This window comes from Strix uralensis, chromosome 4 (assembly GCF_047716275.1).
Source record: "Strix uralensis isolate ZFMK-TIS-50842 chromosome 4, bStrUra1, whole genome shotgun sequence".
NCBI classification, from domain to species: domain Eukaryota; kingdom Metazoa; phylum Chordata; class Aves; order Strigiformes; family Strigidae; genus Strix; species Strix uralensis.
Genome location: NC_133975.1, coordinates 10,102,441 through 10,111,010, shown reverse-complemented (window position 1 = coordinate 10,111,010; position 8,570 = coordinate 10,102,441). Strand labels below are relative to the sequence as shown.

The following is an 8,570-nucleotide window of genomic DNA, read 5'->3' as shown; positions in this document are numbered from 1 at the left end:
AGACTTCATCAAGATTACTGCTCAGGTAGCTCAAGTACCTTTTTGTCTAAGAAATGGTGCTGGACCCAGTCCCGTGAAAGGTCCCAGTCTCTGGGGTCAATCTTAGGAGCAGAACTAGATCTTTACTAAAATTTTTTGCCCTGACCAGCAGCTGGAGCAAGAGGAAGAATTCATCCCTGCTTAGCCTGAGCTCTGCCAATTCCCTCCAGTTATCAAGGCTGGTTTTTAAATTGCAGAATCCAGTAGAACTGGATTGAAACCAACACACTTATTTTCCTATCGAGAATCTGACTGATATTCTAAATCTCTTACATTTTTTAGTTTCTAATCCAAAAGCCATTAGGAAGACCAGATATAGTTTGATGGGATAGATTTTCAAGATATGTTGGATCCTAATAATTTCTGCTGCCTTTGGTTAAGATTCCTGAGGCAATAATAAAGGAAGCTGTAAAAATGTGTCGCTTATTCATCATGGCTTTACGTCAGGAGTTTACTGCTCTAATCATTAACTAGCCTGCTGCATTATCTATGAAAATTGCTCTGTAATATTTATGAAATGTGACCTTTGTTAATTCAATGTTACAAAGTGTTGAATTCATTCTGTTTGCAAGTGGAACAGATTTCCAAATCATTCTGCAATTAGTACAGTTTGATCTAACCAGCCTATCTCTGCATGGGGTAGCCTGCTACTGAAACAGCAGGATCACTGTCAGAAATGAAATGTATTTTCCATACGGCTGAAAGTAAGGCTGTAACACCTGCTTGCACTACATCATCTCTGGCAAAGGTAATTGCTGAATGAGTATTCCCAATAAGGAAAAACAGTAACCAGACTTTTGTCTTTTTGTTATGAGAAATACACCAAAGCTTTTTGTTATAAGAAATACCTCAATTAGAAAAACCCACAAATGTACGTTTGCTATGTGTAATATCATAAGGGGAAACCAAAAGGAAACAGGACAATCTCAGGCTGAAATGGACACTATTAGCCATTCCACAATAGATACAGATAAAGCAATTGCAAGTGACAACAGGAAGATTCGGGAGCCCAGCGGAGTCGAGATGCTTTGGTATGTGATTCTCCAAATCATTCCCCACTATTAGGAGGGGATGATAAGTTCCCTCGCCACCTAAAAAGCCTATCTTCCTGGTCCAGCTAATGCTACCATGACTTTCTGATTCTCACGGTCCTACAGGACAACCTGTACAATACAGCATATGTGGTGTGATGGAGGAACGAAGTTTCATTGGAGTGACAAATGTGCCAGACGAGCATCACACAGTGAAGCCATGCAGCACCATTCAGTAGCAGATCATTAGGGGTGAGCAGCACCCCTAGCATTCATACCATATTTTTCCATGCCCAGAGCTGTGGTCAGTGTCACCTCTCCATTTTCAGTACAGGGTAACCAACACTCACTCCAATTGGGACTGCCTCACGTGACACACCACATCGTGAACAAACTGAGCATTTTCCTGTCCCTGCGTTAGTCCCCTGAGCTTGTCCACCAGTGATGGACAAAATTAGAGTTTGGTTTGACGAGCCAAGTTAAGCTCTAATGAAATCTCTACGTAGAATCATAAAAGATAGCCATTTGGCCCCTTGTAGATCTGTTTTATTTTCCTCTAGCGTGACATCTGACTGTGCTTTCCTTTGCAGGAAACAAACATCCTCTTGGATAAAGCAGGGACTGGAAAGCCACAGAGACACCACCCTCATGCTCTGCTCCCTGTGTGGGAACAGAAAGGGAGGCTGGGCAGAGCTGGGATGGGACGGGCAGCAGGTCCTCACCCAGGACAAACGGGTGCAGCTGCCCCACAGACAGCGCAGCTCTGGCAGCTGCTCCAGCCTGCTGGGCTTTCACAGGTCAAGGACACTTCTCGGGAGGAAGGTGCTCAGGTCCCCATGATGGTCCTGGCTTTCAAACTGGTATTTTAGCAGAGTTTTCCCATGTATGAAATGGAAACAATATTAACCTACAGGACATGAGCAGTTTGATGTGAAGGCAGCAGCACAGGCTGCGAAGAGAAAGTCCTGCCCATGCTCTGCTGCCAGAGTCAATCCTCCATGGTTCATGATTTGGTCCTAAAATTCAAAGCTGCCTGCAAGCCTGGCTGACAGTGCCTGATGAACCTCCTCTCTCCCTGTGACCTTGATGATGTGCCCATGAACAAAGGAGCTGTTAAGGAAATGAATGTGAGTTGTGCCTGCGAACAACACGGGTTTCTTGGCATCCGGCTGAAAACTGTGGCACTCATTCCCAGAACTTGCCAGAATCGGGGAATCCTCCTTCCTCCACGTCACTCCACTGTCCCCCAAGGGAAAGGAAAAAATACAAACATCTGAGCAAGGAAAGAGCAAGAGAGAAGAGACACGTACAGGCTGTTGTGATATAGGGATTGGGGAAAAAACAGGCTCTGTCAGTACTGGTACCTGAGCTGCAGCATTGTCTGCTATGCAGCACGAGAGGGACCCTCCAACAGGCTCCACTCACCACCAGCCCAGCCCACCCTGCAAATGCATTTCTTTAGATGACCTTCCCATCTCCCAAAATTGTTTCTGAATGCTGGAACATTTTAGAAGGGGTTAAATCACATGCTGTGAACAAACTGGCAAGAAAGATAAGATTTTTGAGAGCGAACATGTGAAACCAGGGAGAAGGGGAACGAGCAGCTGCTCTGATGGGATGAGCTCAGCCCCTCCAGGTGTCCCAGGAACACGAACACGTGCCCTGTCAGCCACGGCGAAGGCAGCGGGACAGGCAGTGACCGAGGCACTCAGAAGATGGGCAGCAAGAGCACAGACATAGCTGCCCTCCAGCTTTTTGCTGGGGCTCCATCACCTGCATTTACTGCAGTTGCATGTGCCTGCACTGGTGCAGACTGGGTGAAGTCCTGGGGGATCTGGTTATCCCACAGCTCTGAGGCAGGCACAGATCCAGGGAATGCGGGAGGCTGAGAGAGAAGTGGTCTGGGCAAAAACGAGTCTAGAAATCCCCAGGCTCCTGCTGGAGAGCAGTGCTAGAGCCCGGTTCCTCCCCACTGAGCTGAGCAAGTTCCTCTCTGCCAAAAGTCAATGCAATGTTTTCTCTTTTCAGGATCATGGATTGCTCTGTCAAACAAAAGATTTTTCCTGCCACTGTGTCCTTCCTCAGAGATGGGGCTCTCTGCCATGCACTGCTGTCCTCTTCTAGCAAACACACACAAGAGTAAGTGTGCTGTGAGAGCACCACACATCTTTGTAATGACTATGAGATCCCAACATCCGTGGTGTGAAATCCCCACTTGGTTTTAGGTCTTCTCTTTGCCTTTTTTTCCCAACCACTTCAGCATTTTTGAGCTTCTGAAGATTTAGGAGTTTCTATTTTTTGCATAATTAGGAAATTGAGAGCTGTGGTTTATCTACTTGTTTCCTGTGAAACACAAAGGGCCTGAGAGATTGGGGGGGTGTATGTGTGTGTGGTTGTGTGTGCAAGGGGAGGAAGGGATAGATAAGACTGCCTAGAGAGTACAAGGGTGAGCATGCAGTATCATGAGGAGAGATTTTTCCTGGGCCCCGCTGGAGTAAAGAGAAGACCACAGCCACATTTGTCTGTGACTTCTGGCGAGTACCCGTCACACCCCAGGTGATGTGCTGCAGCTTGTTGTCACTGTAGCTCTCAGGCTGTGGCTCAAGGCCTCCCCTCTTGCCAATGGGCACTGCAGTGCTTGCTGAGCACCCTCTCTTCCTCACCAATGTCAGTGACATTTTCCACCATCCAAATCCTTTCCTACATTGCAAAGTTTGCCAGTCTTTTGTTGACTAGGAGGCGTTTCGAATAGCTGTGCCAAGAAAGGGGCACGGTGGGTGTGAGGGTTGGTCCATCCATGAAGATGCAGGCAGCACTGATGGAGAGGTTGGAGCTCCCCATCCAAACTGCCCCTTCCCATCTGGCCCCAGCCCTGACAAGCTGGGGAAATGGCAAGCAGGCAGAAGGCGTGCCATGATTCAGCAATGCTCAGTTTTGCAACCAGCTTTCCAGCTGCCAGAAGAAGATGAAGTTCCTGTAGGAAAATGTTTTCATTTGAATATTTCATAAAAAGTAATAATAGATGTTTCTAGATGTAAACAGTAGCTTTTTTTCCTCCAGAAAAAAAAAAAAATCACAATTGCAGCCTTTGCGTGTTGCATAGCTGTTTACTAACATGTAACATAACTCTAGGGATCAAAAGTGGAGGAAAGAAACTGGATTAAGGAAATGTGGTTTTTTTTAACCTAAAGTGTTCTCCATAAAACTATTATGCTGAGAGGATGACTAATGTAACCAGTGTGTGTTTTGAAGCGTGTCATGAACACTTTTTATGCTTTCTGAACACACGAAGTGAAACCCCAGGAGAGAATTAATTTACAAATCTGATTAAGCATAGTGCCTAAGTGGCAAAAAGCATCATACAATAAATAGCAGACTCCACAGGTAAGCAAAGCTTTAAAAAAATAAAACAAACATATGCTACAAAGAGCCCAGATATGTGCATTTTGGATAGTCTAATGTGTTTGACTAGATGTCAAAGGTACAGACAATGAAAGTGGAGGTCATGCTGAGGTATTACTTCCAACGTCTTCTTCATTAAGCCATCATACTGCCTGTCTAGTGTAAAGCATATATCTTAATTTGGGAAGCAAAGCCTGTAAACAGAGGAATGAGTCATAATATAGGGGGTTTCTATCTGATGTCAAGACAGACTGACAGTGTGGTCCTCGGCCAGTCACAGTGGAGTAAGTTGGGGTGGACCAAGAAACTGCCCTCTCCTGGGGGTTTTGTGCCCCACCAGACACAACCTACTTCTCCATCAATGACCCACACAGTAAGGTCAAAATACCCCAGCACCAACTGTTTCCCCTTGGGTACAAGATCTGTGCTGCTTCGCCCAAGGCCACGACAAGGTCCTGCCTCCTTTGGCACAGGTCCCCGTTACCTGAGTCTCGACAAAAGCTACCTTTTGTATGGGTTGTGTCAGCCTTCATTCATTCATATTTCTAGAGTAGCTTATGATAGCATTTCAGAAGTGAGCAGTACTGTTGTTCAGCAATTGGAGTTTACCTGCCTTCAGGACTGTCTGAGTTCAGGGGAGTTTGGCTGTTAATTATAATCCCTTATAGCTGTAGATCAAGGGTACCTTCAAACTCCAGATAGATGTTTATTAGAAGTTAAAGCTTTAAGACTCATCAGTGCACCTCTGAATATTACAGCTATCTTTTTATATATGGGAATATACTTCTACTAATCTTCTCACCCCCTGGGATAACTGCCAATACACATAACACTTTTAAACAACCCTTATCATTTCATTCGAAAACAGAGAGGTGACAGAGTGACTTGGCATGACTTAAGACTTTTCACATCTGAATGAGTGAGTAGTGAAATGCTCTGTCCTAGTCCTCTTGTGGCAGTCATCTCACATGGGTCCACCTTCCACCATCCTTAGCATATCTGAACGGGAGGCAAAAGTGAAAATCCATCCCTCTGTTATGCTAGTCCCAGTGAAGAGAAGGAGGACCATTTTGTGGTGAAAGCCTTGAATTGGACTTGAGGTTTCCAAGTAACTACAGGTATCTTATCACCTCTAGTAATGAAATCCGGGGATTTCTCTGTGTTTCTTCTTCCCTCTGCATAGGGAAGATTTATTCGTATCTTTCTCACACCTTTGTCTTTTTTCTCTGTGTTGACTGTAAGGTCTTCACATTTAAAAAAGCTCTCTCACTGTGTACAGATCATCTAGGCTAGTGGGACCTTGATCTCCTGTGGATACCAAGAGACCACCAACAATGAAGAAGAGGTGAAGAGTTGTCAGTGTCCTGACAAGTTAGAAGAAGGAGAATCCATTAAGTAATGCCCTGAAACTTCTTTTCTGAGGGCTGGTAAAACATACGCTCACTTACACAATGCAGACACTGTCAGCGAAGCAGGAAGTCATGTCCTCGGCATCGAGTCTCTGTGCTGTAACTGCAGGGAGTCCAACACCTTGGACGTGGCTCAGGCGGAGAATCTGTGTCACACGAAAGGAGAGGAATGGAACCAGCATGAAACCATCAGTAACAAAGGAAGGCAAACAAAAACAGGACAGACGGGATCAGAGACAGAGCCAAGTACAAGGCAAAAAAATAGACCTGTGGAAAGCTGGAAGCAAAACAAATAAACCAAGTAAGTTCAATTCTCCATTCCACCCCCCCAGTTTCTTCCACCTCACTTGCACCTTGCTACTGAAATTTTTTCCCAATGCTAAAGTTGGTGCATCAACACAAAGGATGTGGCACTCCACATGACACTTGCAGGGTAAACATCTGCCTGAGGATGAAGATTGCCCTTCGTAATTTTTGCATTTTGCAGACACCATATTTAGCAAACACGGTGCTGTGTGGGTCCCATAAGCCTGGGTCCTAATCACTATGTGCTACAGCATCTTAGATTCTGATCCCCAAACAGACAGAGCAGCCTATATTTTTTTGGTGTGCAGGGTTGCTTTCAGCAACGTGTGACTTTTGGAGGCCATTCCTTTTCCCCTCTATGCCATCACAGAAGTGTTTTGGGGTTGTTGAGCACAGATCTTCCCTTTGCTGGAATTCAATACCTCAAGCAAAGCACCAAAACCAACATTCAGCTTGAAGGTTTAGCTGGGAAGTATTACAGGGCAGCACCACATACGATCATTGTTGGCCAGACCTACACCACCTCCCACCCGCAATCCCTGAAAAAAGTATTCACTAAATCAATTTCATCCACACAGTGATAGAGTCTGCCAACACTTACATACTCATTAGCATGATTGATTTCCCATTATCTAATTAATTACTGCAGACTTCACATTTTCACGTTAGCTGCTTTGCCATTTGTTCAAGAACAGCAAATGGCCCGTCACCACAAGGTGATGGCACTGAATTTGTCTTTGTCCTGTACCTTGCATTTTCCCCAAAATTGGTGCAAAACTCCAACCAGGCACCAGCAAGAGTGGTCCAGGAGGTCTCTGGGCATTCCATCCCCTGCCCAAGGATGGAGCCAAACCTCTCACTGGCTTCCCATGCTGGAGGTGTCAAAGGCCCCCCAGGTAACCCAGCCCAGTGCCTCCCTGTCCTCACTGTCAGAACATTTTGCTGATATCTGACCTTCTTGCTGCAATTTAAATGCATTGCTTCTTCCTCTCTTGGATGCTGAAAGCCGATGATTTCCTGCTTGCACTAGCTTTTTTTTGCATAAGGAAGGGAGCTTGTTACAGTCATTCTGTCTGACTCTTCACTCAGTTTCCGTACTTATACCAATAAAAGAGAAGGGGAAATTGTACTTGCTTTATGTGGAATAAGAGACTATGTAAGACAGTGTGAAATCAAGGCCATAATTTTCTATTCTAAACCATACGTTACAGATACAGTTCCTACAGAGTGCTCATTTAACATTCAGTTTCATTTCTCCATAGGAGTAATTAGCTCGCAATGAGGAAAATCATTTAATTAGGCCCACAACTGATTAGAGCCTGGTGCATAGCCTATCGAAATAAAGGAGAAGATACAAATTGATTTCAACATGTTTTGGGTCAGACCCAATCTTCCAAAGCAAATAGAGAGATAAGACAGCATCTGCTGACTATTCACCTGCCAAGTCTTTGTGCTGATCTCTAATTTTAGGTGCTGCAAGCAATTGTCCAGGTTATTTACCACCTGGGCTGTTTTGATCTTCTGTCGAACGTGTGTATGTATGAGCTCTCTTATCTCTACCATGATAATACTGTCCCAACTATACCGGCAATATGAGGTTCAGGATCAATACCGATTCCTTCCTCATTCAGCTGAGCAGCATTTTATTTACCTAATTACTAATATCTATGAAGAGCCTGAACTAGCAAATCTTGACTAAGCAGTCTAAAATGCGTGAGTTGGACATGCTACAGAACTGCAGAGTATTATCATTACTGTACAATATGGGATGCAGCCACTATCTTCCCGTCACAGATGCACTTGGATCCATCATGGCTAATACAAGTAAGTGACAGAATCCCATGGCTGGTGGTAGATTTGCATCAGCCACATTAGGCATTAATTTTTCCCTACTGGGAATAGAACTCAACAATTTGCTTACATACTTACTGCAGGCATTACAAATATGTTATAAATATCCATTCTTTGATAAACAAAAATCTGTTCTCCCATATATGTATGCACATAGCTTGGCTCCTGGAGAATGGCTGTATGAAAAGACACCAGAAGTCCACCTCTAATTTCCTTCTCATCTCAAAATCTGATTTACCCAGCTTACAACTCAGTTGATTTTGGATGTCCAAGCACCCAAGTGAGCAATCTCCATGCTTAAATTTGTAAATATAACTTTTTCTTTCTTGGTTCCTCATCTGTAATAAATATTCTATGAACTAATGGCCGCTAACTACTTGTTGCTCTCCATAGGACACATGAGCTCATTCTTTCATATCTAGATGGATTTCCAGACCAAAGAGCAATACAAATTCATTGGAGCTTCTTCCTATAAACACAGCAGACATCATTCACAGATACACAGGAAACAGGTACCTTGGGTAAGAAAATT

At 44.4% G+C, this 8,570-nt stretch overlaps 1 long non-coding RNA gene across 2 annotated transcripts; it reads left to right on the top strand.

The window, feature by feature from the left end:
• Nucleotides 1-1,223: 1,223 nt before the first annotated feature.
• On the top strand, nt 1,224-8,570 carry LOC141942432 (uncharacterized). Of its 2 annotated transcripts, XR_012628620.1 has the most exons (4): nt 1,224-3,209; nt 5,752-6,182; nt 8,196-8,343; nt 8,432-8,570. It is a non-coding gene; the product is annotated as an uncharacterized LOC141942432 (long non-coding RNA). The 2 variants fall into 2 exon arrangements; XR_012628621.1 differs by lacking the exon at nt 8,196-8,343.